Below are 6811 nucleotides of genomic sequence, written 5' to 3'. Positions count from 1 at the left end.
CCCGGACTATGAAGATACAAGATTGAAGACTTCGTCCCATGTCCGGATGGGACTTTCCTTGGCGTCGAAGGCAAGCTTGGCGATATGATATGAAGATCTCCTCCCATTGTAACCGACTCTGTGTAACCCTAGCCCTCTCCGGTGTCTATATAAACCGGAGAGTTTTAGTCCATAGGATGAACAACAATCATACCATAGGCTAGCTTTTAGGGTTTAGCCTCTCTGATCTCGTGGTACATCAACTCTTGTACTACCCATATCATCAATATTAATCAAGCAGGAGTAGGGTTTTACCTCCACCGAGAGGGCCCGAACCTGGGTAAAAACATCGTGTCCCTTGTCTCCTGTTACCATCCGTCTAGACGCACAGTTTGGGACCCCCTACCCGAGATCCGCCGGTTTTGACACCGACACCGAGCAATCCTGTCAAATCCCGCAACAGTCGCATGACGAGTACATGGCGAAAAATCTGGCATGGAAATCGAGGCGCCCTGCTCTGTCCGTCCCACTTACTATGGCGCACTCTACCTCGCGCGCTTCCCCAAATTTTTGAATCCCATGAAATCCGAGATCCGCAGAAACTAAGCGCGCAAAATATTTCGCATCAAAGTAACACTCGACGAGTGCTAGCATAAGTACAATCGGCAACTTCTAAATTGATCAAGGCGACTAAAACGAAGCCGAAGTTTCAGCGTGGGCCTCCAATCCAGCATGGGTACTTGTGAAGCACAAGAGACAAGGTAGGACCAACTTCAACCTTCTTTCCACTCAGACCTCAATCCATTCGGGGGCTAATGACGATGCCATAGACCTAGGGTAAGTTCATAGGACTGACTTATAGGCCCTACCCAAGGTCACTACCCTAGAAGCAAAGACATTCAAGGAACAATAGAGAATATCAATTGAAGTCGTCGAGTGCAATCCACTCGACCAGTCATCCCACTCGGGTACCCCTCCCTCCTGATATCACTCGACCAAGATGAAGCCATTCGACTATACGAGAAACCAGTCGACCTATAGAAGACCAGGAGTCACTCAGGACGGCAACAGTCAGGCGTTCACTCTGTAGTCTTAAATATCATTAATAGCCCTTTATAACTGGCATTACTAGTAACGCCCTGCATTGATGTACATTGAACCCCTTGTAACAGGGGATGGTTGGGGTCCTGGCGCACTCTATATAAGCCACCCCCCCTCCTCTGGGACAAGGGTTCGCACCCCCTATAACACACACACCCATATTCCAGTCGACTACCTCAGGGCACCGAGACGTAGGGCTTTTACCTCCTCCAAGAGGGGCCTGAACTCGTAAACTCGTGTGTACAATCTCGCCATAGCGAGGGCCTTGCCTCCTCATATGTACCCCCTATTCTTACTGTCAGACTTAGAACCACGACACCCCCCCCCCAATCCGGCAGGATGATGTCTACTACACAACCTTCTTCTTGTAGACGTTGTTGGGCCTGCAAGTGCACAGGTTTGTAGGACAGTAGAAAATTTCCCTCAAGTGGATGACCTAAGGTTTATCAATCCGTAGGAGGCGTAGGATGAAGATGGTCTCTCTCAAACAACCCTGCAACCAAATAACAAAGAGTCTCTTGTGTCCCCAACACACCCAATACAATGGTAAATTGTATAGGTGCACTAGTTCGGCGAAGAGATGGTGATACAAGTGCAATATGGATGGTAGATATAGGTTTTTGTAATCTAAAAATATAAAAACAGCAAGGTAAATAATGATAAAAGTGAGCGTAAATGGTATTGCAATGGTAGGAAACAAGGCATAGGGTTCATACTTTCACTAGTGCAAGTTCTCTCAATAATAATAACATACTTGGATCATATAACTATCCCTCTACATGCAACAAAGAGTCACTCCAAAGCCACTAATAGCGGAGAACAAACGAAGAGATTATGGTAGGGTATGAAACCACCTCAAAGTTATCCTTTCTGTTATATCTATTCAAGAGTCCGTAGTAAAATAACATGAAGCTATTCTTTCCGTTCGATCTATCATAGAGTTCATACTAGAATAACACCTTAAGACACAAATCAACCAAAACCCTAATGTCACCTAGATACTCCATTGTCACCTCAAGTATCCATGGGCATGATTATACGATATGCATCACACAATCTCAGATTCATCTATTCAACCACAACAAAGTACTTCAAAGAGTGCCCCAAAGTTTCTACGAGAGAGTCAAGACGAAAATGTGTGCCAACCCTTATGCATAGGTTCATGGGTGGAACCCGCAAGTTGATCACCAAAACATACATCAAATGGACCACGTGATATCCCATTGTCACCACGGATAAGCACGGTGATACGTCTCCAACGTATCTATAATTTTTTATTGTTCCATGCTATTATATTACCCCTTTTGGATGTTTATGGGCTTTATTTTACATATTTATATCATTTTTGGGACTAACCTACTAACCGGAGGCCCAGGCCATATTGCTGTTTTTCTTGCCTATTTCAGTATTTCGAAGAAAAGGAATATCAAACGGAGTCCAAACGGAATGAAACCTTCGGGAGCGTGATTTTTGGAACGAACGTGATCCAGAGGACTTGGAGTGCAAGTCAAGAAGCAATCGAGGCGGCCAGGAGATAGGAGGGCGCGCCCTCCTGTCTCCTGGGCCCCATGAGCGGCCACCGACGTACTTCTTCCTCCTATATATACCTACGTACCCCAAAAACATCCAGGGAGCCATTGAAACACAATTTCCACCGCCGTAACCCTCTGTATCTGCGATATCCCATCTTGGAGCCTTCGTCGGTGCTCCGCCGGAGGGGGACTCGACCATGGAGGGCTTCTACATCAACACCATAGCCCCTCCTATGAGTTGTGAGTAGTTTACCACAGACCTTCGGGTCCATAGTAATTAGCTAGATGGCTTCTTCTCTCTTTTTGGATCTCAATACAATGTTCTCCCCCTCTCTTGTGGAGATCTATTCGATGTAAACTCTTTTTGTGGTGTGTTTGTCGAGATCCGATGAGTTGTGGGTTCACGATCAAGTTTATCTATGAGAAATATTTGAATCTTCTCTGAATTCTTTTATGTATGATTGAGTTATCTTTGCAAGTCTCTTCGAATTATCAGTTTGGTTTGTCCTACTAGATTGGTCTTTCTTGCCATGGGAGAAGTGCTTAGCTTTGGGTTCAATCTTGCGGTGTCCTTACCCAGTGACAGAAAGGGTTGCAAGGAATGTATTGTATTTGAAGGAAATATGCCCTAGAGGCAATAATAAAATTATTATTTATTTCCTTATTCCATGATAAATGTTTATTATTCATGCTAGAATTGTATTAACCGGAAACATAATACATGTGTGAATACATAGACAAACATAGTGTCACTAGTATGCCTCTACTTGACTAGCTCGTGAATCAAAGATGGTTAAGTTTCCTAGCCATGGACAAAAGAGTTGTCATTTGATTAACGGGATCACATCATTAGGAGAATGATGTGATTGACATGACCCATTTCGTTAGCCTAGCACTTGATCGTTTAGTATGTTGCTATTGCTTTCTTCATGACTTATACAAAGTTCCTGCAACTATGAGATTGTGCAACTCACGTTTACCGGAAGAACACTTTGTGTGCTACCAAACGTCACAACGTAACTGGGTGATTATAAAGGTGCTCTACATGTGTTTCCGAAGGTACATGTTGAGTTGGCATAATTCGAGATTAGGTTTTGTCACTCCGATTGTCGGAGAGGTATCTCTGGGCCCTCTCGGTAATACTCATCACCTAAGCCTTGCAAGCATTGTAACTAATGAGTTATTTATAAGATGATGTGTTACAGAATGAGTAAAGAGACTTGCCGGTAACGAGATTGAACTAGGTATTGGATACCGACGATCAAATCTCAGGCAAGTAACATACCGATGACAAAGGGAACAACGTATGTTGTTATGCGGTTTGACCGATAAAGATCTTCGTAGAATATGTAGGAACCAATATGGGCATCTAGGTTCCGCTATTGGTTATTGACCGAGAATGGTTCTAGGTCATGTCTACATAGTTCTCGAACCCATAGGGTCCGCACGCTTAACGTTATGATGACAGTTTTATTATGAGTTTATAAGTTTTGATGTACCGAAGTTTGTTCGGAGTCCCGGATGTGATCACGGACATGACGAGGAGTCTGAAAATGGTCGAGACATAAAGATTGATATATTCGAAGCCTATGTTTGGACATCGGAAAGGTTCCGGGTGAAATCGGGATTTTACCGGAACACCGGGGGGTTACCGGAACCCTCCCGGGGGTTAATGGGCCTTAGTGGGCCATGAGGGAGAAGAGGAGGGCCGGCCAAGGCAGGCCGCGCGCCCCCTCCCCCCCTAGTCCAAATAGGACAAGGAAGGGGGGGCGGCGCCCCCCTTTCCTCTTTCCCCTCCCCCCTTTCCTTCTCCACCAAGGCAAGAGGGGGGAGTCCTACTCCCGGTGGGAGTAGGACTCCTCCAGGCGCACCCCAAGGGGGCCGGCCGCACCTCCCCCTTCCTCCTTTATATACGGGGGCAGGGGGCACCCCAGAACACACAAGTTGATCTACGGATCGTTCCTTAGCCGTGTGCGGTGCCCCCCTCCACCATATTCCACCTCGGTCATATCGTCGCAGAGTTTAGGCGAAGCCCTGCGCCGGTAGAACATCATCATCGTCACCACGCCGTCGTGCTGACGGAACTCATCCCCGAAGCTTTGCTGGATCGGAGCCCGGGGATCGTCATCGAGCTAAACGTGTGCTGAACTCGGAGGTGTCGTACGTTCGGTACTTGGATCGGTCGGATCGTGAAGACGTACGACTACATCAACCGCGTTGTCATAACGCTTCCGCTTACGGTCTACGAGGGTGCATGGACGAACACTCTCCCCTCTCGTTGCTATGCCATCACCATGATCTTGCGTGTGCGTAGGAAATTTTTTGAAATTACTACGTTCTCCAACAGTAGCATCCGAGCCAGGTTTTATGCGTAGATGTCATATGCACGAGTAGAACACAAGTGAGTTGTGGGCGATATAAGTCATACTGCTTACCAGCATGTCATACTTTGGTTCGGCGGTATTGTGAGATGAAGCGGCCCGGACCGACATTACGAGTACGCTTATGCGAGACTGGTTTCACCGCTACGAGCACTCATTGCTTAAAGGTGACCGGCGGGTGTCTGTCTCTCTCACTTTAGCTGAATCGAGTGTGGCTAAGCCCGGTCCTTGCGAAGGTTAAAACAGCACCAACTTGACAAACTATCGTTGTGGTTTTTGATGCGTAGGTAAGAACGGTTCTTGCTAAAGCCCGTAGCAGCCACGTAAAATTTGCAACAACAAAATAGAGGACGTCTAACTTGTTTTTGCAGGGCATGTTGTGATGTGATATGGTCAAGACGTGATGCTATATTTTATTGTATGAGATGATCATGTTTTGTAACCGAAGTTATCGGCAACTGGCAGGAGCCATATGGTTGTCGCTTTATTGTATGAAATGCAAACGCCCTGTAATTGCTTTACTTTATCACTAAGCGGTAGCGATAGTCGTAGAAGCAATAGATGGCGTAATGACAACGATGCTACAATGGAGATCAAGGTGTCGCGCCGGTGACGATGGTGATCACGACGGTGCTTCAAAGATGGAGATCACAAGCACAAGATGATGATGGCCATATCATATCACTTATATTGATTGCATGTGATGTTTATCCTTTATGCATCTTATCTTGCTTTGATTGACGGTAGCATTTTAAGATGATCTCTCAGTAAAATTATCAAGAAGTGTTCTCCCTGAGTATGCACCGTTGCCAAAGTTTGTCGTGCCCAGACACCACGTGATGATCGGGTGTGATAAGCTCTACGTCCATCTACAACGGGTGCAAGACAGTTTTGCACACGCGGAATACTCAGGTTAAACTTGACGAGCCTAGCATATGCAGATATGGCCTCGGAACACGGAGACCGAAAGGTCGAGCGTGAATCATATAGTAGATATGATCAACATAGAGATGTTCACCATTGAAAACTACTCCATCTCACGTGATGATCGGTTATGGTTTAGTTGATTTGGATCACGTGATCACTTAGATGACTAAAGAGATGTCTGTCTAAGTGGGAGTTCTTAAATAATATGATTAATTGAACTTAAATTTATCATGAACTTAGTCCTGGTAGTATTTTGCAAATTATGTTGTAGATCAATAGCTTGCGTTGTTGCTTTCATATGTTTATTTTGATATGTTCCTAGAGAAAATTGTGTTGAAAAATGTTAGTAGCAATGATGCGGATTTGATCCGTGATCTGAGGATTATCCTCATTGCTGCGCAGAAGAATTATGTCCTTGATGCACCGCTAGGTGACAAACCTATTGCAGGAGCGGATGCAGACGTTATGAACGTTTGGCTAGCTCAATATGATGACTACTTGATAGTTTAGTGCACCATGCTTAATGGCTTAGAATCAGGACTTCAAAGACGTTTTGAACGTCATGGACCATATGAGATGTTCCAGGAGTTGAAGTTAATATTTCAAGCAAATACCCAAGTTGAGAGATATAAAATCTCCAACAAGTTCTATAGCTAAAAGATGGAGGAGAATCGCTCAACAAGTGAGCATGTGCTCAGATTGTCTGGGTACTACAATCGCTTGAATCAAGTGGGAGTTAATCTTCCAGATAAAATAGTGATTGACAGAATTCTCTAGTCACCATCACCAAGTTAGTAGAACTTCGTTATGAACTATAATATGCAAGGGATAACGGAAACGATTCCCGAGCTCTTCGTGATGCTAAAATCAACGAAGGTAGAAATCAAGAAA

The sequence above is a fragment of the Triticum dicoccoides genome, chromosome 5B, assembly GCF_002162155.2.
Source record: "Triticum dicoccoides isolate Atlit2015 ecotype Zavitan chromosome 5B, WEW_v2.0, whole genome shotgun sequence".
Lineage (NCBI taxonomy): Eukaryota > Viridiplantae > Streptophyta > Magnoliopsida > Poales > Poaceae > Triticum > Triticum dicoccoides.
This window is presented reverse-complemented; position numbering follows the sequence as displayed.